Raw genomic sequence first — 27,195 nt, 5'->3', positions numbered from 1 at the left:
CAGCGTAAGGTTTTCCCCCTTTTTCTATCCGTTGGGATTCTGGGCCACAGTGTCGTTCTTCAGAGATTAGGGGCTCCTAAACCGAGACAGAAGTCGGACTGCGAGGAATAACTAGTACGTTCTCCTTCATCGAAACGAACGAATAACACAACTCTTTCGCAAACTTATTTAGCGAGAGACACATACAAGATGGTGGACGTAGCTTACAGATGGCGTAAGCCCCTCCTTCTTATGTATTATGACAATTATAGGTACGGAACCAATTTGTATGTTCCAGTCGTCAATTCTTTGGACCATCGGACACGAGATTATCCGATCCTTCCTCAGTACATACCACCCACGCCAGCGCCTCTACCCAAGGTTCCACTCGCTGAGTATGACCTCTACGCCCCCATCTCGTTCGGCTATGGAAGGAACCTACTGAAGCCAAGGACCCAAGAGATTCCAGCCAGGAACCGAATATCCAGCAGGTACTTTCCTATATACCATGGCATGGACATCCCGTTTTAACTATTACTGCTAGAAACCTTAACACTGGCGATGGCTTGTCCATCTCCGACCCAATCCGATTGCACAAGATTCCTCGCAACTTATGAATCGGATTGTTCTCGTATGAGAGGGCCCTTTGTGAACCGTCCCTGAAATGCAAAATACAAGATCTAGTTTTGTGTTCTATCAAGTAGCATGATTCAATTATAGCGTCATTGTACTGAAAACTTATCGATTGAGTATTTATTCCCTACCCTAGTACTTTTCGTCTACCCGTAGAATATATATGAAAGGAACACGTTCTTCATCTCTGTGTTTTCCTTCTCCTTATTCCTATGAAAGAATGTAAGAGCACTCTCTATCGAGAAAAACAAGTCCAACTCTTTCTTATGGAACTGCTAATGACTGGCTGCATGCTTGTGAATCATGTTGACTCTTTTACACTGAATTTTCATCTCTCTGGACCTGTGATGTTATCTTCTGTACCACACAGAAATTCGTGACGTGATCCTCTGTATATCCCGAATGTTTGTATCCAAAAGGATTTGAATCTCCCTGTTAAACAGAACTGTATGTCTCTGTGTCATAACTTTCTCTTAGACTAAACTGAGGGGAAAATGTGAGTAAGATTCAAACGCAACTTTTGAGAGATATAATTTTAAATAAATGTCGTTTTATAAAGTGTTATGTAATATATATATATATATATAGACATATATACGCTAGTATATGTATAAAAACTATGAAATAGATATATTTCCTACTTTTTAACAGAAATTTTTTATTAAATTCCTCCCTCAATTCGGTAGAAATTATCCACGAAGTGCACATAATAACAGACATATTGTTTATACTAACAATGTATGCAATTTTCAATTTGACATTTAAACCTTCTCTGCACATCAGTCCTAAAATTTATGATAATGAAAATTTAAAGAAAAGTTATAATTTTTACTTTATTATTTTTTCATACCTGAATTTCTTAAATTGTGCATTTTGTTTAACTAAATACCATGCGGTACGTTAAATTCTGAGTTAAAAGTGATAAAATAAAAATGAATTAAAAATAAAGCTAAAATGGTATCGCCTGTAAGTGAACTGAAATGTGATATGTGTAGAGAAAATATTTTTCATTTAAAAATATATATTTCTGAAGAACACGTTTAAAAAAGTATTGGTGTTTTAGTATAAGAATTTATACATTACATTTATGTACTGAACACTTTTTATAAATTATTCGTATTTAATTTTATTATTGATATTTATTTTATGAAACGTTATTTTAATTAAAATTATCTGAGAAGACGATCCAAGTTCAGCTGCTGTTTACTAAAAATAAGAATATGTGTTTCTTGAGAATGAGAAACAGAAACGTTATCCTAGATTTGTTTTCAGAGATAAATTTTCTTTCGTTGGATACCAATTTTATATTTATTAAATGGACTTGAAAGTAAAAGGAATGAGACCAACATATGCTCTGGTTTTTAAATATAATATGCATAAATTAAATTATTTATGCTTAAAATATTAATTTAATTATTTGTACTTGGAACACAAGAAAACAAAGAGTTTTTGAAGAATTAAAAAGTTTTATTTATAACCTAAAACCGCTGGCTAATAATTAAATAAATGCCATTATTTTCCCCACACTTATATGTGTATATAAAACTTTTTACTCTCCCAGAACTTCAAATATTGGAAAGCTAAGGTAAAATACTAGAAAATTATTAAACTTTACTTTTTACGGCTTACTAGAAACTGTATGAATATATTTATCAGTATTTTTAATAAACGTTATTGTATAAAGTGTTTTTAATTAACATTATGTAATAAAATTAATCTTATATATAACATAATGCATATTACATAAGACTTTTATGTTATTACTTCATAAGTTAGTGCAAAACATTCGAAATTAGAAAGTGTACGAGATATAAAATACTGTACCGATCATTAAAATATTCGCAGAAATCTTTTTTTAAATGTTACAAAAGAACATCAGCTTCCTCGTTTAGTATTTAAAATATTTTATGTAAATGGTATTTATAAATAATAGAATACATCAATACATAAATAAGGTATTTACGATAAAAATGAATACCTTGCACTTGCACTGATATAGTCTTCTTTTCTTATACAATTATATATATATATATATATATATGATGTTTCATTTCTCTATATATTTTCGAATACCTTATTGCACTATGAACAATTAAACTGAATAATACGTTTGTATATACAATTTACAGGAGTGCAAAACATCTGTATTAACTCTGATATCTATCATAGGCGTCGATAATACCCTTTAAATGCTGCTTTGATATTGACACTGATTGAATCGCATGGGAAAAAATGTCATTGCAATATCGTATGGGACTTAAAATATTATTTACTAAGTCTACCTAAAATATTTGTTAAATTACCTATTTAACACAATCTGTGGTCGCAGAGCTGCAAAGTAACCTAACTTTATTTAATTTAAATAACAACAACATTTATACTTACTTGTAAAGCGAGACAATAAAGCTGTTCACTTTCTAATTTCATATAAATTTGATCGTTTTACAGACTGAAAAAGACATCACATCATTTGGGTTAATTTTATGTAGTACTGAATGGACTTCAGTTACCTATGTTTTCATTAACAAGAAATTATCCGGAGTTACTCCTCTTAATAAAAATCAAGAATTTCATATTATTTCCGAGCTGCTACGATCTTTCTTTATTATGGTAATTAAATTATGGTATTGAATTCTATTACCTCTCCTCCGTCAATTAAAACGTAAAAGAGATTATGTGGTTTTTAATGATAGATATTTCCATCCAACATATTCAAAAAAATAAAAATTAGACTTAGTAGAATAATAGAATAGAATAAATAATAGAAGTTTAAAAACGTGCATTTTATACGGAATTAGTGTCGATATGAATGACTGAAAAATAAAGATTAATAAAAAATTTTTGATTCAGCACTGCAGGTAAATCTCATGATGATGGTATTAACAAAAACATCAGAATTATGGCAAACCATTATGAAAGGAAATTAGGCTAAAATATTTCAATTTTCTTATAAGAAGTCGGGATTTTAAAACAAAAGCTCTAAATTTATTTTATAAGCATTTCATAAGAAATTTAGCATCAAATATTGAAGGTTTAATTTTGATTATTTTAAACATATATTGAACTCTCTATTGACTCCCTAGTTCCTAGGGCGACCATCTTTGAAAATGACCAGTATTTCTAAAAATATAAATGAATATCGATATTGCGCCTTATCTACCAAAGAAAAACAGTTCGCAGAAGACCAACAGAATCTGGAAACGTGAACGTTTGTCTTAGAAATGGAATCCTCTATAAGACAATCATCCATGATTGCAGATTACTTCGATTTCAACAGAAATGAGCAGCTTTCAGAAGAGATAATCAATATGGTGTTTATTCACATTCTCAAAAATACTGGCCTTTTTCATATGTGGTCGTCTTACAGAGATGGTCACAATGAGAAGGTTCACTGTGGTATGTATAGCGTAAGTTATAGTTTTATCATTTGTATTTTTTGTCATATATTTTAATTATTTATTATTATGTTATTTATCAAATACATATTTTGTAACAGGGTTTGTAAATTTTTTAGATGTTTTTATATTAGCTGGAAAGATAAACACTTAATAATGAACAAAAAGACAAGATCAGAGTACGTTTTCATTAAATTATAAATTCTTGCTGGTACTGAATCCTAGAAACATTTAAAAGAACTAAGGAAATTTTTTCTGTTTGGGCCTTTTACATAATAAATGTTTATAGTTTTAATTTATGCAAATAATATTAGAAGAGGGTAATGAAAAAATATTAAACGAGAATTCATAATACTAAATATACAGTTTAATTATTACATTAAATTATTTACCAAATAAGATATGCAAGCTTAAAATACAATGCAATTGTTCTTTGGTAAGTATGGAAATTAGAAGAGGGAAAGTAGCTTTTTGAGACGTTTGAAAGAGGCAAATGTTCTCTAGAAGCACCTTTGTCATTTGCAAGCATGATTTCATTTCTCTTCGCGTTTAGTTTAAAAGCAGTGGTACACAATCGGATTAAATACACATAATCAGTCCAATTAACAAATACTATTCAGTACGTAACCGATTAAACTTCTTTACATTATCAATACTAGCCGCCTAAAACAGTTGTTATAGAATACTTTTAATCAGTTAGTGTAATTTCATTGGATCCAACTAATATAATTTTATAAAAATATTTAATGATATTAATCACAAACCAAAAGCATTATTGTTTTGATTACACTAATTTCAGTTTAATTACACTAATCGTTCGTCCCAGGACCACCAGCGGTCGAGCGGTAAAATCGCTAAACACTGGTAGTTCCGATCTGCATTCGATTCCCGACGAACGGGCTGGCTGCATGGGCATTTTCATGGTTTCTCCATGTGTAATGTGTATGAGAGCCAGTTTCCTTTAGGAAGTCCTCCAGGAAGGCATCCTTCCTCTTAAGCAGATAGCCCTTGTGTGCTTTGCCATAATCAACTAAACCAAACCAAAACGATGGTCCCAGTACAATGATTTGCATCCTAATCCGACTTCAGATACAATACAAATTATACAATTAGCTGTAATGAATACGGCAGCTCACTGTACAGTTTCTTTAATAAAACAGCTAATTTTAATTATGTTCCAATTAAGCCTGGAATAGAGAAGCCCATTTTAAAGCGCCTTATATTTCAATGCAGAAAATAATACCACTCTTAAAATATTACATACATGAAATATGGATACGGATATTTCTTTCCTTAAGATCTTTTCAACAATGATTATATTATTTTTGATAAGCTACTCTATTACTCAAAATTTTTTCGCAGTACTGATATTAGCTTAAGAATCAGTTGCTTCATATTATTTTGCTTTTATTTTTATTGAATACTTTGATGACAGGGGACACAAAGCTTGTTTTATAGCAATTATCAAATATATTATTTCTGCAGCAAAATGACGTTTTTCTTTCTAACTGTGCTATAAAACTTGCTGAATCTTCTCAAAGAACCATGAAAAAAAATCCAAAAAAGGAGATTAAATTACAGGGTATAGGACACACTGGACGGATTAAATATAATGAATATTGAACGATTTCTTTATGAATTAAAAGTAATTGCATATAAAGTCTTCCAATCACAATAGAAAGATTTATCTTTTTTAAAAAATTTAAAAGTCCATAAAAAATAAAAGGTTGTTAAAAAATAGTACGTTAAAAAATCTTTGATAAATTACAAAAAAGAGAGTCCTAAAAATTTATTTGTTAGATATATCTATAAATAAATGCGCTATTTTTAAATCAATCAGATTAAAAAGAAAGAATTTTAAAAACTGAGTTTATTGCTTAGTTTATTAATCAATGGCAGACAGAGTGAATTTGAAACTTAAATATATTACGTTTTACCGAATGGGAACTCCGCATGAAAGATAAAAATATTTTATATTGAGCAGTGGCAAGACATTGCTTAAACGGCTGACTTTATTAATAAAAAATTCATGAAATTCGCAAAAAAATATTGAGTAATTAAGAAACAGATTTGAAATTCAAAATTCTAGTTTCGAGGTGCTATGTTTGGGTGGATGGTTATGTGTTTTCAAAATCTAGAGGTTACAGATATGACCGTTTTTCCACAGTACGAGGAACAGACATACATACATAGATTCTTCATTAATTAATAACACAGGTTTTTAATGAAAGAAGAATTCCTAATGGGAGTATTTTTCTACTATTTTTCCAATAACTACTATCTAAAATTAGAATAAATATTTTAGTCTGGTGAGCATAGGAAATTATAGACAGCCATGCCTTCACCGAGATTTGAGGCCGGGCACTACGGTATCGCACTCGGCTCCTTTAACCTCTATACCGTCTGGGCGGAAATTATAGATGATATTATTTTCCCATAAAATATTTTTAAATACTGGTTAAATAAAAGAAACTATTTCTTGAGCAAGGTATGAGTTACGGGCGTTGACCGCTCACCATCTTAAAAATTAGAGTATAGTTTGATTGCCCAATTATTTACATTACTGTAGCAAATCATAAATAAAATACAAATATATTTACAATACTATAGTCTATTTATTTATCAACATCCAAACTTAAGCTTAATGTTTGAAAGACAAATCGAAACTTTGTAAATACAAAACATCTAATAAAATTCAATACATTTTAAAAATCATATGCAATAAAATAAACAAACTGGCGTCTCACAGAGCGGTTTTAATTTGTATTTAAAAACTTATCACATAGACGGATTTATTTTTCGCATGAGATAAATTTTAGTTCAAATTTTCTCGACAGACGGAGAATGAATCTTTAAAGCAAGCATCTAAGAATTCAAGATTAGCTATTACATTACAGAGTCGGATTTCGACTTGATGAGGCTCTAAGCTACTATTTGAGATATGGAGCCCTTTATAAGTCTGTTATACTATAATTTAATACTATATTTATACATTTTAATTTTGAGGGGCCCCTAATAAAATGGGGCCCTAAGCCATAGCTTGTGAAGCTTATACGTAAATCCTGACCTGACAAAATTATTCTTGTGACAAAAAAATCCGTCTCTAATAAATTCTTGCGTGCAAACCACACTCTGATAATATCAATTTTTTGATTTTATGTGATGTTAACATCCTATACATCAATATTATTTTGCATGACACAAACTGCAACAAATATGATTCATATCATAAACACTAAGCGTGATCGATGAAAAATTTTTATAACATATTTATATTTTTTCTACGGTAATAATTGATATCATATTATTTAACATAAAACTATAATTTTCCCATTTAATTTAATATTTTAGTATATCTATACGGTTCGACTGCGAGATTTTCATACAGTCGCAAATCTTCGAAAAGGAAATTTTAATATATTTACTCAAAAAAATGCGTCTAAAATAAAATTAGGTGTTCAAGTAAGCGCTTTTCAACGTTTACTTGCATTTTATGTGACATCCAGTAGCATCGTTATATTTACAGAAGATAGAGCGCGCTGATCTAAGACATAAAATGAATCATAAAATGATTCATTTTAGATAGGCGATTTTATTAAACGCATCGAAGGAAATTCTCGGAGGTGTTTATTGGTTTTATTTTATAGACTTGGGATTTTGTCAGAACGTATTACTACTTGGCGAAGAGTATTTCTTGCAATCGTTCCAGTGAAATACATGCACAGAAAATTCTTGAGTCTTTTTTTGTGTTAAATAAGTTCACAAGTCTTCTTGTCGTCCTGTTAATTTACGAAGAAATAATATTACAACAATGTTTTCCCCCTACAATTTGGCTTTACCAATTTGAACAGCTCGTTTTAAATGTAAGATGTTATATATCAGAATTTCTCGAAATTTTTAAACTCCTGAAGCTCATATGTATATGTGAATGTGTATAGTTACGCAATAAACAATTGAATTTTTCAGAACGTTTTGCAGCTCCCGCAAAAATTGTCTCCCTACCTACGTGATCCGAATTTTGAAAATCCCTCAGAGCTGCTCAAAATGTGGTCTAGTCTATATCATTAACTTTAGAAAGACTAGTTAAACTAAGAGGCATGTCATAATCAATTAAAACTGGTTTAGATATTCAACAGAAACTGACCCCTGAGGTCAGGTAACAATTTCTTTAAGTGTTGTAATATATTTCTCCCGCCTTCTTAGGGTGCCTTCGTGGTGTACTGGTCAGCACACTCAGCGCGTATTCGAGAGGTTCGAGTCCCGGCAAGGGCATTGCTCATTTTTCATCTCCCCTGCATCGAAATAACCTAATGTCTCTACAGTATTACTACATATATATATGAAGGATTCAGATTACAATTTGTTTCCCTTAAGATTTTGACAAAACATCCGTTCGCCATCCACATAACTTAGAAATTCTGATTATTGTAAACCATTCGCAATATGAATCTCTCCCTTTTAAGGTTCATCTACTTTCAAAATGATGCTGTTGCGGATGCACTGAGGATGTGTTTCAAAATGACATTAAACTAATCTCATTAAACTAAGAATGTGCGATAAAGGACTTCTTTCACTGATTTTGTTTTCAAAAATGTTATTAATATTCCTAAAGTCCCATGCCGACGATTTCCTCCTGTGATGACAATTCTCCTGGCTCGAGTATGATTAGGCTTAGCTCCAAAAATTATGACTCATTGGTTTGTGAAGTTATTCCTTTCTACTGAGTCACGGGCAGATTGGTGAATTTTTATCAGCTTTGAGGTGTGCAAGAACTAATTTGCCGCTACTGATATTTAAAGTACAGATATTATTACTAAGAGATTACATTTTCTTTAGGTGGCCAAAAGATTAAGCTTCCTTTTTGTAATGTACACAAAGCACCTGCCAAATGTATTTGTGAATCTAAAAAGGTGTAAGGCAACGTTCGTAAAAAACAGAATGTCGTAGAAAATGGTATTTTTATTCTTAGGCTTCAGTATAAATCCTTGTAAGTCTACATTCTCAGAGCAGCTTAGAATTTTCATACAGCTAGAATTTATTCCTTCGTAGAATCCTTCATCTTCTGAAATACTGTTTAAGTCTTTAGTTGCGACTTTCTTAATTTTTTAGCAATATTAAAATAATAATATCTGAGGTGAGAAATTAACTTTAAGGAAGAGAAAACAGCTTGCAGATGTCAACGCTGGTGAACATGGTGAGAGGTTGAGAATTGTGACGTTTTATTTTGATAGAAACTTCTTGATGGACGCGGCTTTGTGCTGTGAAGCATCATGTTGCAATTGGAAGCGATTACTCGCTTGAGTATTTTCGAGCATAACGTGCTAAATTATTTTAAACATCTCTCCATTGCGTCTTTATAAAATATTTTATCATTCACTCCTCAGCAAGAAATTCCTTGTGAATTATACCTTTCCAATCAAGGTTTTTATTCCAAGTTTCTGAAACCGAAATTTCTGTGACCGTGCTGAACCTTCTTGGATCAAAGCAGATGAAAGATGCTTTGTTTAAGCATCATAAGCCAAGCACCAAGTTTCCATTTATAGTCATAATTGCTTGAAAAATTCAGGATTAATTTCCGCCATTTTGGATTAAACCATGACATACAAATTTGTTCATTCTAGTCTACAGACAACGCGTGAAGAACAAAATAAGAACCCTTTTTTTCTTTTTTCAAGAACTTCCACGACAATTTTGTGAGTAGTATCATCAGCAATGATGATTTTTCACTAACAGTTGTATACTTTTTCAATATTCTCATTCATCCGAGACTGCAAAGAGCGACCGCTCCCTGATTTATCACTAATATCTTCGCGTCCATCTTGAAATACTCCGCACCGAAGAGAAAGCTGGCTCATTTTAATTCTTGATCTTCGTATGCTTCTCACAACATTTCAGATATCTCTGTTGCAGGTTTCCTCTCTTTATAGCAAAACTTTAGAAATAAGATTTTCTCAAAGGGGGAAAAACACACTTAAAGAAATAAAAGAATAAAGTGACGGTACTTGCATCATCACAATTTTTTGTTGCATTAATTTTGAGAAGTCTACATTAGCGTGTTTGAATATATGAACCACATGCTATTAATTCGGATCAACTTTCAGATCATCATTGTCATCAGGAAGCTCGTGAAGCAGAGCACAAATGATTCACTTTGTGTGATCAGTATATGTGATTTACTTCGTGTGAGGAGTATATGCGATTCCCTTCACGCATCGACTGTGTTATGTGAGTATGGCGACTCATATGCGACCTGAAAATTTTTAAAAGAGTGCATTATGTGCACTTATGCACCTGCGACCTGAAAATTTTTAAAATAGTGCAATTATGCACCTGCTTCCAAAATATACTATTGTCTCTACATGGTAACAACTTTTATTTTAAGATATTTATCTCGAATAATTTTTAAATTTCTAAAACATAGTTTGCTCATGTCTTTTGTCAGACTTGCGTTTTATCATCTTTATTCAATGCAATCAACTCTTCTTATATCAAAGTATCTCAAATGAGAGATATCGCAGTTTTATTGCCTTCCTTTTTTATTCCTCTTTTATAAGACTTTTCCCTTACGAAATGATATAGCTTTATATCAATAGTTAATTATCAGTGTTATTCGTAATTATGTTTTGGAATCAATGAAATCTTGATTATTCCGACCAACTGTAGGTGCATAATCAACTATTGACCTCCACTCGATTCCTTGATCATCATTCACCCCTTTTGAAATTTTCTCAGCACCCAAGGGATAATATGAAACACGTTGGGAATCCCCGATTTAAATAAAATTTCCCAGCTGGCAGCACGATTTTTATTTCTTGGAGAACAGCATATACCCAGTAAGTCTTCCTAAAAATTGATATAAAGTTTTTCTCTAAACCAATGGAAATTTAACCATTAGCTTAGCTTAAATTTTGTAATATTTGATACTGCTATTAAACTCTTCATGTGAACTTATTTTAGTTTTTAGTTAGAAGACAAGTTTTGTTTATAAAACAAATTAACGAATCAGGTTGAATCACTCTAAGTCTTAACTATACATTAAACAAATGTGATTTTTTCCAATGTTGTTTAATTTTAGGTGAGCAAAATTAAAAGCAAGATTACTCATTTAGGTTTAGGGTCAATGTACAAATAAAAATTAATTTCATTGTTTTAATTTAGCTAAAAGTAGAAGTTAGAAAGAAATTGCATTTACGTAAAAAAGTAATAATAATAAAAAAGTAATAATAAGTAAAAAAAAGTAATAATAATAATAGTTAAAGTAATAAATAAAAAATTAAGTAAAAATGTAATTTCGTCGTTCGGTATCGTTTGAAAAATGAGTCTTTTATTTTGCCTTACAGAAAAGAAAATATTTTTAAATCTTTGTTGAAGTAATGTATGATAAGAAAATAAAATCTGTCAAATATCTGGCAGGACTATCTGATAGAAATCTCATGCGACACAATACATCTCACCTTCTACGGTTTGAAGTTTAAAGCAATTTGAAAGTTTAAAAACAAATATAAAACTTGAAGCAAAGGAAATCTTTCATAAGAAAAAAAAATGCAGTGACAGTATGGATGACACTTTTACAGTAAGGATGGCAACCAAAATTCGACACTTTTAAGCACATAGTCATGAAAGGTTCGCTAAATTTTGCCCATAGTTCATTTGATTTCTAAACGCAAATATTGTAGCTATATTCCAGATAAAGATTAAATTCTGATGTTTATAATTCATGAGGGAAATTTAATATGCGCGTTTAACACTAAACCAGTTGCCCAGACGGTATAGTGGTTATGGGAGCCTACTATGGTACGGAATGACCCGGGTTCGAATCCCGAAGAAGGCATGGATGTTTATAAATATATAGTGTCGGTGCGGCATGGCGGCACTCTAAATATACGGGGAGTCGAAAGTCCTCTCACATGGATTGGTTGGAGTGGAGAGGGGTAACAGACCCCCAGATTCCCCTATCCGGTGTGCTTTCAAAATTGGGGGTGGTGGAAAATAGAAGTAAAAAAAAAAAAAAAAAAAAAAAAAAAAAAGGTGGCATAAGGGATCCCAGTCACTGTAGCGCTGTTTTCTTCAACTGTGAAACGCTGTACTTCTTTAACTTCTGTGTCAAAACACTTAATGTTGTCGTTAGGAATTCGTCTATTCATTGGGAAATTTTTTTTTCAGGAATAATTTCGCTAGGTAAATGACTGTGTTTCACTAGGACTTCACAGAAAATTGTTTGTTAATATAGACCACAGGAGATGTAAGGTCTTCGATGAAAAACCGATCCAGAACGTACTGTATTTTGGACCAATAAGGTTTTGTTATTGAGTATAATAGGGGAATACCTTATATGGTTCGCTTTTTTCAAAAACAAACTATACCAAGAAGGAATATTCTACAGACTATACAGAAAACATGATTGCCTTCAGCACAGAATAGAAGGGATTTCTGTTTAAAAATGTTATACATTTTATTTTGAATTTATTCCTTCAAACTTCAAGAAGTACTTTCACTAGAGTGTTAATTAATATGCCTTCCTTCCATTAATTCCTATATTAATAATTAACTAATGAATAGTTAATTAATGCCCGTTAGTACTACTATTTTAAATTAAAAATATTTATCATAAATCGGGTAGCTGAAACTGAGTTAACTGAAACGTAGTATGTGGAAAGTAGTTTTATTTTTATATAGAAACGCATGATTAAAATGAAACGGTTGCTGACGGTCAAATTATTTTTATGATGATAATAAATTTATATTAAAAATCCAAATATCTTTTAAAAACCGCCTACAATTGCCGATAAAAATGCAATTTGTAAAACGATTCCAATAAAATATACAATTTTCTTCGGCGATTAGATTTTTTGCATTAATATTTCTCTTATGCTTATGAATGGCAAATAACGAGATTTTTTGTTTACGAACTATTATCGTTAACAAAAAATCTGCACCTAAATTTCACGTAAACAATAAATCTTAAAAATAATAAATGCAAGAAGTTTGGAATAAAATGCAAGAAGTTTGGAAATCATAATGTTCATAATTAAACAGTTTGGAAGTTAAACGCAGAAAAAAAAGACAATACGATGAGAAAATTCAAGTAGTGTGATTACGATATATCGTTTAAGATCTAGACTGATATCCCTTCTGAATTAATTAAAAAAATTTAACTGATTTTTTGTCGGTAGGTAAAGAACTTAAAAAGTTCAAGAACGGGCTACATTGTATAGCCTTTTAGGTTTTACTATTAATTAAACATTTCAAAAACATGCAAAATATTTTTCACTTTTACATGTGCAATTTATCCTAATTTTAAGTGGTTAAATTTACACAATATTCTAACATAAAATATACCAGAAAAATGAGAACAGTTTTATTTAAGAATACCTTCGCAATTTCAATTCAAAATAAGCTTGCATTGCTTGTTTACTTAGCCAATGCAGCAGTTTTTAATTACTTTCTAAAAACAGAATGTTCTCTTTCGCTCTTATTTCAAAGAAAATGTACAAGGCCGAAGGAAGCAGAATAAGAACAGCTGTTTACAAAGGAGGACTTATTTTGAGAATTTTTATTTTTATTTACTTGCGTTATTTTTTTAATGTTTATTTTACAAGACACAAGAGCTGCGACAAATGGTTATGAGGACGTCAACAAAAATTTCTTCTCGTCAGCATGTGCTACCTACTTCCTCCCAATATCAATATTTAAGGATATAATTTCTTTGAAATGACTTATGGGTTCTATAAAATTCTTGGTTCTCGACAGCTGCACAACTTATATAAAATGTTCTCATATTACATATGTTTTAGTTCGTTACATTATGTCAATATAATAGTAAGTTTTCAAGCTGAAGAGACATTAGGTTTTTTTTTTTAAAGCAGGCGAGATGAAAAATGAGCAATCCCCTCGCCGGGATCGCCAAATCCTGCTGGTGGAGAATCATCATCCACCACCTTTTTTTTAGTTCGGGCGCCACTGTAGAGACATTAGGTATTTTTGATACGGAAGACACGAAAAATGAGCAATGCCTTCGCCGGAACTCGAACGACGGATCTCTCGAATATGCGCCGAGTGTGTTGGCCATTATACCACGAAGGAATGCTAAAAAGGCGGGAGAAATACCTTATAAAGTTATCTTTTTATTTAATTTCTTCAAAATTATAGACGTTCTACTAGTTGTTCTTTGTTCAAGAATAAACCTGAGTACAAGTTATTTTTGAATATTAACTTTTTTCCTGTTCTAAATATAATTTGACTTTAACTTGGATAGAGTATTAAATAACAAAATGAAAATAATAGAAAAAAAACGATAATTATATTACAGTTTAGTGATTTAAAAATGTTAATTTTTTCTGCCCAATCGCCCGTCTTCTCAAAGCATTTCTCACACGGTTGCACTGTTTCATGCCATAGAAAAGTAATTTTGGTCGACCGAGGAAGACCGAGGAAAAAACAGCAAATCATGTGTATCTGTCAGTGAATTACCTTTCTCATAATTTTAATTTTCCGTTATTTTTTAACCTACCATATATATTTATCATACATTTCAAGTAAAACACAAAGAAATACATGAAGAATGATGATAATTTAAGCGTTAGTGGTAGAAAAACTTTGATGCTAGTTTGAAAAAAAGAAAAGCGCTATGCATTCAAAGAAAAGCTAACCCGGGTCTCTTTTTTACAAAGACGAAAAAAATGTTTTGCAATACGGTTAGCAAAATGGCGCAAAATTATTTTGCAACTGGAAGAAAAAAGCCCGCTTAAATTCCTTCGAAATGTATATTCTATAGGCAGGCGTTAATCCAAGGCTGAAATTCTCTTACTTTTAAGAAAATGTATTAATTATACAAGCATTCAAGATTATGATAAACATGTCATGAAATGTTACAAAACATGTTATAAAAACATGTTTATGTTATGATAAGAATGCTATGAAAATGCTATCATAAATACGTTATGAAAACAGAAATATTTCATAAATGCAGTATTATTTTCCATCCTGCATATTTATTATGATTTGTATGATTGATGTCTTCATGCGATCACAGCTTGAAAGCTTCATAGAACATTAGGAATTATCTATAACTTTTAAGATAACGAACTTTTCGATCACTTTTTAGCCTGACTTTATCAGACCAAGACAACGACATTCATCGTGGCAACAAGTACAAGATCACGCCCGTCGTTGGCAATAGCTTTGGGCACCATATAGGTGACATACATATAGGTGAATTATGATTTTGCCCAGTTCCACCTCAATTCTGAGCGATAGCACTCCAGAGGACAGGTCCGAGAATCTCCTACCAACAATCTACACGACAGGACTTTCGACTTGCCACATGTTTGGCGAGCCCCTATGCTGCAAAGACACTGTACATTCATAAATATCCATTGCCTTCTCTGGAATTCAAACCCAAGTTTTTCGATATAGTAGTTAGAATCACTAACCACTATCCCGTTTCGATATAGTAGTTAGAATCACTAACCACTATCCCGTATCTTAAAAAGATGTGGAAGCCATAAAATTAGCATTCTTCAACCTAAGCCAAATATAGTTGGCTGCATTTATGATTTACCATTAAATCACAGATGTGAACAACACACTATCTAAATCCTTTAATAACCAAATTTCGTTAAACTAAGCAATGAGATTAGCAATAAAAGTTTTAAATTAAATTTATTATTAAATTCTCAATTTATTTTAAGAAAGGCTTAACGATAAATATGTTTATAAAAATTTAAGTCACCGAAGCTTTAAGTTGAAAAATAAACTCGGGGAAAGCCTTTTGAATGAAAGCATCTTTTAAATGAGATCTGATACTATACAAAAATTTATTTGTTTACAAATAATACGCTAAAAAAAATGAACTTCGGTAATGTTACTTCACAGATGCTTTAAGACCAGAAATCTCCACGGCGGTGCTATTTTCGTTTAAGTAGACATTTTAAAGATGAAAATACCAGGAAACTGAAATATGATTTAAATATTTATTTTATTTCTAACGATTTCGTTTTTCAACTTTTAAACAAGTACGGACAGAAACATCTATTAATGTCAAATGAGTTCTAAAATAGAAACATGCAGATAAAAAAAATACAGCCTCGTTAAATTAGTTTCATGTTTTTTTCTCCACTTTTTACTAGACTTAACAACTTGCACAAAGATAGTTTTCTAAATTAGTTACTGAATATGTTGCCAAACTTTTCTGACTTTGAAAATAAGTTCATGCGAATCAATGTCACGAGATGAGAGCGGGAATTTATGCGTCAATGTCATGCGACTTCGAAAATGGTAATGTATACTGAAGCCAAAAGTTTCGCTTTTTATCACTTTATTGAAGATATAGACTTGGGCATGTTATTTACTCGCAAATTTAAAATAACATTCTCGATCTTGAAATTTCTTCGTTGATTCTGATTGCTGAAAGTTTTACGAAAAGATTTTGTAAAACTCAGTTTTATTTATATGCTTATACTTTATAGTGCAGTTAAACTGCAACTGTAGTTATATGTTATTTCAGTTTCCGCAACATTCAGATTTCTGCAAAGGCTTATACGTAATAATAACCGAGTAAAGTTATACCGGATTAGTATCCACAGCACATTCGGAAATAGTCAATACGTAACTATAAAATATTAAGTTTTAGCGATATTTGTAAAACTTTTATGTTACTAAAAGTGAAATAAATCAATTAAGACATTTCTGGCGTTCTTCAATTAAAATGTGTATTACAAATTATATTTTTATTTATTACAGAAATTGTTTATATATTCTTAGAATGATTCTGATAAAAAGAAAGAGGGGGGGAAACTAAATTTCACCAAGCGAATTGTTTGGCAACAACTCATTATGTTTTATCGCAGTCATCATCTGATGCAGTTAAATAACATCGACTTTAAAATGCCCGAAGTCAATAATAATGAGTTTGTAAAGAGATAAAAACAAAGAGATAAAGGAATCGAAGATTAAGCTTTCCAAAAACAATAATTACACAGAAATTCAATAATTTCTGTAATTAAAAACATTACAAAAATGATTGAATTACCATTTCTAAATGCTAAATAAGTGCTATTATACATAACAAAAAGAGAAAAAATCCCAAAGACTTTTCTCCGAATGAAAATAACAAAGGACTTTCCGAAACAGATACGTGCTTTTACAATCAGGGATACGACTGTCCCTGCGATTACTTCTTCGAATCGCCTCCGGAAAAGACCAGATCTGTGAAGATCACCGGCAGTCATGTTCCTAATGCGACCGCCTTATCAAAGGATGAAAATTTTCTGAAACCCTAGAGCAAGAAAAGTTTCACTGAATTTTAAACGTACAATTAGCTGGTAATGTATCATAATTACATTAACATTTTTTTCCTATCATTTAGCTAGAAACAACACAGAAAGGTTTTATTAAAATTGCTGAGAAAAATGAAAATAAACATTTCACAGGACCATTTTGTGAGTTTGCCGTTGCAACTTTTGATGAAGCATACACGGATCTAAATAATCGATTTACTATTGCAAAAGTGAAGAAAAGAATCACAAAGTATCTGATTTCAATAATTCAGAGAAATTTTTAGTTAAAGATTTACAACTGTATTTCCCCTAACCCCCTACAATATAAAGACACTGCAAAAGTAGACAAAAAGAATTCTAAAAATATGTCGAAAATTTTGTTTTAAAAGTTCACAAAAAGTTTCACTAATAGTATTTTTATGATTGTTGTTGCTTACTAACTATAAGGAATTAAAGAGACCTCAAAATAAATGTTAAAGTCATTAAATCTAAACAATTTTGCATCTTAATTTATAAAGTCCTGTGAGACAACAAATCTCTCGCAACAGAACTGAAAATCATGTGTATAAATCCTATGCTTAGTTTCTTGAAAGCGACAGAAAAGGTACTAAATGAATGCATTTTGATCATAGTCCTTTAAATTTTCCAGATATTACGCACACAGATTAATATGCTTTGTGATAACGTGATAGAAAGAGCGCTTTTTAAACGCAAATTTAAATTATTACATGGTTTCAATGAAAAGGAGTAAGCAAAATATTACGGATATATTAGGATATATTAGGAATATTAGGAATTGCTTTTTTATCTTAGAAATTTAAATATAGAATGATATTTTAGAGAAGAAACTATCAGATGCGAATATTTAAGAAATAAATAGTTGCATTTTTAAAACCATTACTTGAAATGCATAAAATCATTCGAAAAATATGTAAACAGCATCTGAAGATTCTGGTTAGATGCTTCTAGTTTTCTCTTTCTGAAGCGTAAAATGTGCTGATTGACAAGAGCGTATTCTTGGCAATGATTTACTAAAAGTTTTATTTTTAGTTTGGTTAACGTATTTTCTAACGAGCAGTAATGGTGGCAGAATATATTTCTGGGACAATACGATATGTTTTGAGCACACGTTTGCTTCTTCGGTGAAAGAAAGCCAAGACAGTCCCGAGAACTATTTATCATTATACCCTTTACTTCCATTAATATCTCAAGTTCAAAAACAAACTCTTAGATGTGTTGGGCCAAAATAATTGTTAGCACAACTCGTTATTTATTATCATGCAATTTTTTGGATGCTATAAAAGTGCATCTTAATCAGTTGGAACTATAATTTAATCCTTCAGCATCATTTTTAACATTCGAAGTGAGATATTTTAGAAATGAAAAAGCAAACTTCATTAATAGGAAACAACTAATATAGGTGTTTCGTATTCTATCTCGAAAATGAAGAGAAATTAAAGATAACAATTTATTATGCAATCAAACTGAAAAAGAGACACGCCAAAAATTTATTATTTGTCAATTTTAAAATTACGCAAAACAGCAGCGTTGTTTTAACATAGATTTTTAACAAAACTTTAACGAACTCGAAAGCGATCTGACTCAGTCCTTCATCAGCTTCTGCTGCACTAAGCGTAGTAAAACATATTTTGTCACACTGTTCGTGCCTTTCCTTTTTTGTGTTTTGTGCCGTCACTATCAAAGCATTTCCGACCATGCATTGCTATGTAATCTGTGAAGATCACCGGCAGTCATGTTCCTAATGCGACCGCCTTATCAAAGGATGAAAATTTTCTGAAACCCTAGAGCAAGAAAAGTTTCACTGAATTTTAAACGTACAATTAGCTGGTAATGTATCATAATTACATTAACATTTTTTTCCTATCATTTAGCTAGAAACAACACAGAAATGTTTTATTAAAATTGCTGAGAAAAATGAAAATAAACATTTCACAGGACCATTTTGTGAGTTTGCCGTTGCAACTTTTGATGAAGCATACACGGATCTAAATAATCGATTTACTATTGCAAAAGTGAAGAAAAGAATCACAAAGTATCTGATTTCAATAATTCAGAGAAATTTTTAGTTAAAGATTTACAACTGTATTTCCCCTAACCCCCTACAATATAAAGACACTGCAAAAGTAGACAAAAAGAATTCTAAAAATATGTCGAAAATTTTGTTTTAAAAGTTCACAAAAAGTTTCACTAATAGTATTTTTATGATTGTTGTTGCTTACTAACTATAAGGAATTAATTTTCCATCGTTTAGGCGTTATATAAATATTATAACTGTTAACAAATAATCGATAGCTGTAATTTTATTCATAATTATAGAAATCAAATCTTTTTGAGATTCTGCAAAATTTGTTTTTAGACCCACATTTTGGAAACAAGTGCTGTAGAATATGTATACCCACAATCCGACGAATAAGATTTCGAAGAAATGGACGGGCTGTCAAAGCATTATATTTCTCGCTTTCAAAGTGAGAATAAAGTCTTCGACAGATTACAAAAGTTTTAGACGAAATAATCCTGGAAGACAGAAATGTGTAATTTTTATCGCTGCGTAGTAGTGTTGTTATAGTTCTGTCATCACGAAGCGTATCTCGCCACAATGGTTGTAAATAAGGAACAGTTAATATCGTAATGGTAGAAATGAAAGAAGAAGTTATCTTTTGTTTTGTAGTGCTACGAAACAATATCGCGCATCAGTATCTGTTTAACAGTTTGTAAGGGTATAGTCCTTCAGAAAAAAACATCAGGAATGTATGTTTTAAAGTTGATCCCAATAGTCAAGAGTTCAAGAAACTGGTAGCGCTGGTGATTTTCCAAAACGTTATATGCCTTATGTGAGTGATGTGATAGTTAGCAGAGTTCGTGAATCGGATAGAAAGCATATCAGAGATTTTACCACATCAGTTGGTGGTATTGATTCTTTCAAGGCCAGACTATAAATTCTATAGCAAGAGTTACAGAGCAAATATTAAGAACACGTGTCCAGAACTTGACATTCACCAAGTTACAAAGCTTATATATATTGCATATATTGCCTTGACATTCGCCAAGCTACAAAGCGGGTACACGTTGAACATAACAGCTGGCATTTATTAATGTGTTTATAAAACACTGAATTGCTGGAGTTATCACCTACAAAAGCTACACATGTCTATTTAAAATAATTTTCAAGCAATAAACTTTGTAATAAGTGAAGGACTTTATGCTCACCGTATAGATTAGTATTAACATACAAGCTATTTGTGTAATTATCGCTTTTCGCTCACTACGTTTTTTTTTTAAGTCCGCGGGGAAAGTTAATGTAAATCATGCATTTTTAGATATTAATAGTCAGCGTCCTAAATTAGTTTAATTAAAAGTCATTGCATGCTCTTTGAGAGAATTTTATCTTTTTTAGGTTTTAGCTAGAGAACAATTTGTGGTGACAGCGCGTAATCGCTTTTCTGTCAGTAGATATTCTTTCTCCAGCTGTAAAACTCTTCATTGAAAGTTAAAAGAATATGTAAGGACTTAAGTAGGAACCTTGCATGAATCTCAGATTAATTTCATCTGTAGTATAACGCAGGCGAGACAATGCTGATGCAAAAAGCATAAATGATTCAATCTGAAATTTATATAATATTAAAATATGAAATTTATAATATATCCTATGCTTATAAATTTTTGAACAACCTTTTTAATTTAATAAAGCTGCAAAATTATTAAATTTTGGAAGAATATTGGAATTTGACAAGAAAGTTAATGCCAAATTTCACTATGAAAACATTGCAATTTTGTGATTTAATTTACCATGTTAAATACCGTTCGGAGAATAAACGTATAGCGTTAAAAATACGAACATAAGTGCCTTTGAAAAATAACGAATCGGATACAGTAATACATAAAAGTATCTTACGTCATTATGAACAGATTCTATAAAATTGTAGAAAAGTCAATGGCCATATAAAAAGAAGATATAGTGATAATCATGCGCAAAACAGTACTGAGTAAATAAATGTAAATAAAATGAAATATATTTTAAAATGTAAATACGATATGAAAAGAAATCGTATGGGCCCAACAACTTTTAAGGCACTTGAAAACGAAATGAAATAAAATAAATTTAAAAAAGAAAACTGAAAAAAAAAAAAAAAAATACGAAAAGAAACTAGGCAAACAGAATTTACAGTTATAGGCACTTACTTCCATTTCAAGTGTCTTGATAGCCCTTCTCGGCCAAAGGATACTTTTCTTACTTTCATTCTTGGCATTCTTCTGGGCCAAAGGATACTTTTCGTACTTTTTAAGAATTACTTTATTTATCATTCAAATCCGACAGGTTTTTTAAACTTTATCCACGTCCAAAGGATATTTTTCTTACTTTCATTCTTGGCTTTCTCCTGGGCCAAAGGATACTTTTCTTACTTTTTACGAATTACTTTATTTATCATTCAAATCTGATAGCTTTTATTAACTTTATCCACTTTTCAATTCCTAGCAAAACAGTCTGTTCATGCAAAGACGTTCTTAGTTTTCTTTACACATACCGAAATATGAAAATAAAATTTTCTTTTACGAAAGGTAGTTTGTACATAACATGAACATTATGAAAAATCTACAGTTTTATAGCTATTGGCTGCTTTAGCATTGGATCAAGGTTTGAATCACGGAAAAGTCTTGAATGCTTGTTTGTACGGGTATAGCTGTACAGCATGAAGCATGAAAAATGAGCAGTGCCCTTGCCGGAATTCGAAATCTGGAATTCCCGATGCGAGATGTGTATATAATTGCACCACTAAAGCATGCAGTGACGAGGAGGAAAACTCCTTACATTCTCCTTTACTTAAAGGCAACTAGAGAGGTTACCCAGTCGCCAAATCAGAAAGTGACGGTTTATAGACCACCATATTTTAGATCGGGCACCATCTGTGATTTGTTTCGGAGCAGGAAACACGAAAAATTCGAAAATGCTTCGCAATGATTCGAACTGCAGACTTCCCGATGCTAATCAGACATGCTTTCAATTACATTACGAAGACATGAATGACGAAGGGGAAACTCCTTATATCCTGTGTGGTATGTAAACATTTAAAATACCCTCATAGGGTTCAGAGCAGAAAGTTCTCCATCCGGATTTGATCATACGAGAAGAGCGAGTGGAAGACTCTAGGATCCGTTCCCACGGGATGTTCTCCAACAAAACTGGAACAAAATACCCCCGTTCTTGCGGATTTAAAACCGATCAACCCCTATGGTGCACCTCAGGTAAAGTGTAAGATAAATGGACGATGGATTTTGGTTATCCTCGAAAAATGCCCTAAGTTATAAAAATTCGGTCATCTGAAACAGCAATATAAATTAAAAAAATAATAAGATAATTATCTATGCATAATGAAAAATCACTGCAGTTATTATCAGTATATTCTAGAGATGCCATTAGTTTTCCTGACTACCTGACCTGACGTTTTTGGGAAATGAATAGAAAATCATTTCCTTAATCTTCAGAACAATCAGCACTTTTGAATTGGGCAAAAAAATTATCTACTCAAGAAAGTAATACAGTACAAAGTCCGAAATCCGTCTCGTCGGGACTTCGGCGATTCCAGATTAGTTGTTTTTCTGGATTATAAATCATCAGTTTAAATCTGGTTAGATGGCATGCAGAAATTATACAATTAAAAATATGAAACCGTAATTTATGAAATAAAGAGCAATTATGATCTAAAGGGTATCAAAACTTATATAAAAAAAAGCTTAATATTTATCTGTTTACCTTATTAAACATTTATTTCAATGTAAGTTGTTTCAGTTGCTTCGTTTTTTGTGCTAATACTTTCTATTTAATTCTATAAATAGACATAATTTTTTGTTCAGTTACAAAGTTTCACTGTTCAAGTCCCGTAATTGCTGTGTCGAGAATACCGACTAACTTGTCAATCGAAATTTTTTCGTTTTCAATAACCTCTCTATCACTTTCTATCGGAAGCGCGCATGTGTAAGTTTGTGGCTTTGAGGTCCGGATTATAGATCATTCTGGATAATGGACTTCCGGATTACGGACTTTGTACTGTTTATAAATACACATAAAATGAGTTAAAAGCTTTCAGATTGCTTTTCAGATTGCTCACATCGTACAGAACTGAAAACGCTACAGCTTGCTTCTGCTAGTGAAAGACTGGAACATCGCTTTAATTTTCAGAACATATTTCCGTTCTGTGAAGAGTCTTTCTAAACATGTTTAGTTGCACACACATGCTAGAGTGTCGAAACACGACACATGCTGTGTCGGAATTTCAAATGGCGTTGGGAGATAATGTCTGAATGATGCTCGTAAAAAATACAATGGAAACATTTGAAAAGTGAAATGGCAGAATGGAAAGCATGTTTTGTCAAAACCTTAAGTTTTCGAATGGCACAAAGCCTTCCACATTGCTACAAAACTCGTTGAAAGTGAAAGCCGTTGATGAAAAGTCTATCACATCCAAAATGACGAAATATGATTAAGAGTGAGAAATTTTATACGGCCAAAGAATCTACCGGTAGTGTTGATTATAAGCAATAAGTTATATTTGAGTCATTTATTTTAGACTGTAGGGAATTTTAAAACAGAATCTGATTTTCAGATGATGCATGATAATTAAAAACTCACATTCGAGTTTAAGTAACCACTGAAAAATTGTACATTTGGATTCTCTGGAACGCATTTCAAGAAAAATGAATTTCTTCATGAAAGTGATAACCGGTGCCGATATCCAGGGCTGTCAAAACCAGGTATAGCATACAGACAACTCAGCACGAATCAAAGTAGTTAGTCTAAAATCAGATCAATGCTAGTTTGGATTTTCATGAGTCATGTAATTGTTCACAAGGAATTGATGCCTCAAGGACAAACCATGAATCAACACTAGGATCGTGAAGTTCTCCAATGTTTCAAGCATGTGGCCAAGAATTCGAAGCATCTAAATGCCGCACCACAATAATACTCCTCACACAGTACCCTCCATTACTAAATTTTTTACCTAAAAGTTTATTTCAGTAACTATTAAATTTCCCGCTCTATAATTCTCCTATTCTCTTAAACTAGTCTGCATGACGTTTTCATTTTCTCCAGACTGCAAATTCACTCAAAACTGTGCCATTTTTTACCGTGGATGGCATGGAAAAATCTGTAAAAGACCACATTTAAGTTATACAACTTCACGTTTTCTAGAAGAATACAATTCCAACGATTAAGAAAAACGTCTCTAAGAGTGACAGCGCGAAACTTCTAACAGGACATTTTTGAAGAAGATACTTTTGTTTTGAAATTCATGAATATATATAATAATGCTGGACGAATCTATTAGCAAAAATTCTTTTTTGGATCGATTTATACATAACATGTAGTAAAAAGTATCCATTTTGTGATTCTGATCAAATCACTTTCAACAATTATCTCAATTGGGGACAACACGCGCCGGTGGTGTAATAGAACAGATGTAGTGCACTAGTGTACAGATCCTTGCACTGGTGTAATGGATCCAGTTGCAATGGAATGGTAATTCTGATGAGCGGTCGTTATACCAAGCATAAGGTATACATCCTATCCATAACATTTCTTACACGACCTCTATTTCGCAACCGTTGGTCTTAGACATTGTCTTTTACTTCCAACCGTTGGTCCAATTAGAAAAATATTTTATAAGACGCAAATTTTCTCGTTCGAAGTTTTTTTAATTAAAAAAATTAATTTTGTAAAAATTGTGCTCTTTACGGTTTCTCAATACCTAGAGTTGTATTAATAAAATTTTACACTCTTTATAAAAAATAAAACTGAGAACGTGTTGACTCCCAAATGACAACCGAGAAATTTAATTTCAAATTTTGAATCTTTCGTAACAAGCTCAAACCTTTGCTATTGGCAGCGATAAAATTTGTGAATCGGTCCTAGCTTAAAATAAGATAAGAAGTAACACTAACAATTAATGCCAAAATGCAAATCAATCAATTATTTAATCAATCACACTTGCGTTTCTTATGAATTTAGCAAAAATTTTGCATATCTCATGTTTTCAATCAGGAATGATGTAAATAAATAGATATGCTGACAGGAAAATGAACTTCTGAAAGCATGGTGATTTGTTTTCGAACATATTAATGGAACAAAGTACAAAAGAGATTAAAGTCAAAGGATCATGAGTCAAAAGATGAAAATATGGCCTCAAGTGCAAAACTGCTTTCATTTTTATTCTTTCATGTATCAAAATATAATAAGGCGTAATACTGAATACTCTTTCCATAATTAAACGTCGTCAAAGAGTAAAATTTTGTTTAAAATTTTCTTAAAATAAACATATGTTTCTTTATGATAAAATGAGTTTAATATTAACTATGGATGGGACAATAGAAATCTCAAATTACGAATCTTGAATTTCGGATCTTTGAGCCCTTTTTTTTATTTGAATCTTTCGATTCATAATATGAAATGTATGTTAAGCGTTTTAATTCGAAAGTTTAGTTAGATTAGTTTTATTAAACCCCAGTATAAATATTAATTAAAGATTTAATGCAAGTGTTACAATTTCAGTTAGCGTCTGAATCACCAATATCGCTTAACGTCCTTAAAGAGTTCAGAGTTCAGTAACTTTAGGAGTCTTAAAAAATAACTTTTACATTTTTAAAACATTTTCTACACGGAATGAGTTATTGAAATCCTCGTTTACCCCGAAAATTTAAAAAATTCTAAGTTCAAAAACTCAAATCTTCGAGCATTCTTCTTCATTCGAAATCTTTTGTATCATAATATAAAAATCCTCTACACGTTTTAAGTCAACAATTTTTAAAAAGATTTATTTTATTTATGGTCAAAAGAAGAAGGTCATTAAAAACGCAGTTCCTGCAATTTCAGTGGATGCGGATGGCCAGTATCACTTTGCGGCGATCCACAGTACTGCTTAATTTAAAAAAATTCAGGAATTCAAGATTATCCAATTATATTAAAAATTACTGCCTTAAGGTTCAAGAGTTTTAATTGTACACTTCATTTGCTAAGTTTTGTTTGTACCTTCTTAATAAATATCAGTATTTTTAAAAACTAAATTCTTAAATTTGTTTCTGTATTATGAAGACTTCAGAATTTACTTTAATTAAAAACGTTTTATTTAAACGTTTATTTAACGTTATTTGTTTGCTTCTTTATTTTTATTATTATCCGAAGGATTACAGAGACTGGAAAGATTCCTTCAGTTTGTAGTGTTAACTAAAATCGAAAAGCAAAAATAAATATTGGCTGTCATAACTTCTATGGTTAATTAAACCAATGAACTTTGCAGTTTCCATAAATATCATAAACGTTCTTGACGCTATATAATAGTAGCTCTAAATTAAAACAATGCTTAATTTATATTCTTAATTTGTGTAATACTTAAATTTAACATTCTTATATTTTTCAGGGAACCAAGTGAATGAATATCCTGATGCTGCAATGGGTTTGCTGCAGCTTTTGCCGGGAAATTTACGTATGATATTTACCTGCAAGCTTCACAAGCCATATTGACCATTCTACTGTACAGAACCCATTGCAAAAAGAGTTGTGTTGTATGAAGTCTGACATCGGAAAATAAAATCATTCATTTCCACAATTTCATTTTCATTCTTAAGAATGGTTTTCCAATTATTTGTTATTTGGGAAGAAAATTAGGTTTTATTCATATATATATATATATATATATATATATATATATATATATATAAAGGAGCAAAACTATGATTATGAATCAACAATTTAAACACTAGCTATACTAATACGTAATACCTAAGATAATTATTTTAAGTTATGTTTGTAAAATTAAAATCATAACAATGTATTAAAAATATTATGAGATATTTAAAACTCAACAATTTTGTCTTCCCATATTTCCATGATCATTACTTGA

General features: G+C 31.3%; 1 protein-coding gene and 1 long non-coding RNA gene across 3 annotated transcripts in view; one reads left to right on the top strand and one right to left on the bottom strand.

Moving 5' to 3' along the window:
- The window catches only part of LOC118182364 (cytochrome b5-like), a 121,737-nt gene that overhangs the window by 39,737 nt on the left and 54,805 nt on the right, over nt 1–27,195 (bottom strand). The gene's annotated exons all lie outside the window — the stretch shown is intronic.
- On the top strand, nt 45–26,901 carry LOC146996909 (uncharacterized). Its single transcript, XR_015041782.1, has 2 exons — nt 45–470; nt 26,713–26,901. It is a non-coding gene; the product is annotated as an uncharacterized LOC146996909 (long non-coding RNA).

Source organism: Stegodyphus dumicola, chromosome 6, assembly GCF_044657685.1.
Source record: "Stegodyphus dumicola isolate Sdum_Otavi_A_Nest chromosome 6, ASM4465768v1".
Taxonomy (NCBI): Eukaryota; Metazoa; Arthropoda; class Arachnida; order Araneae; family Eresidae; genus Stegodyphus; species Stegodyphus dumicola.
Note: the sequence above shows the minus strand (reverse complement) of the source record. Positions and strands in the feature narration are given on the sequence as shown.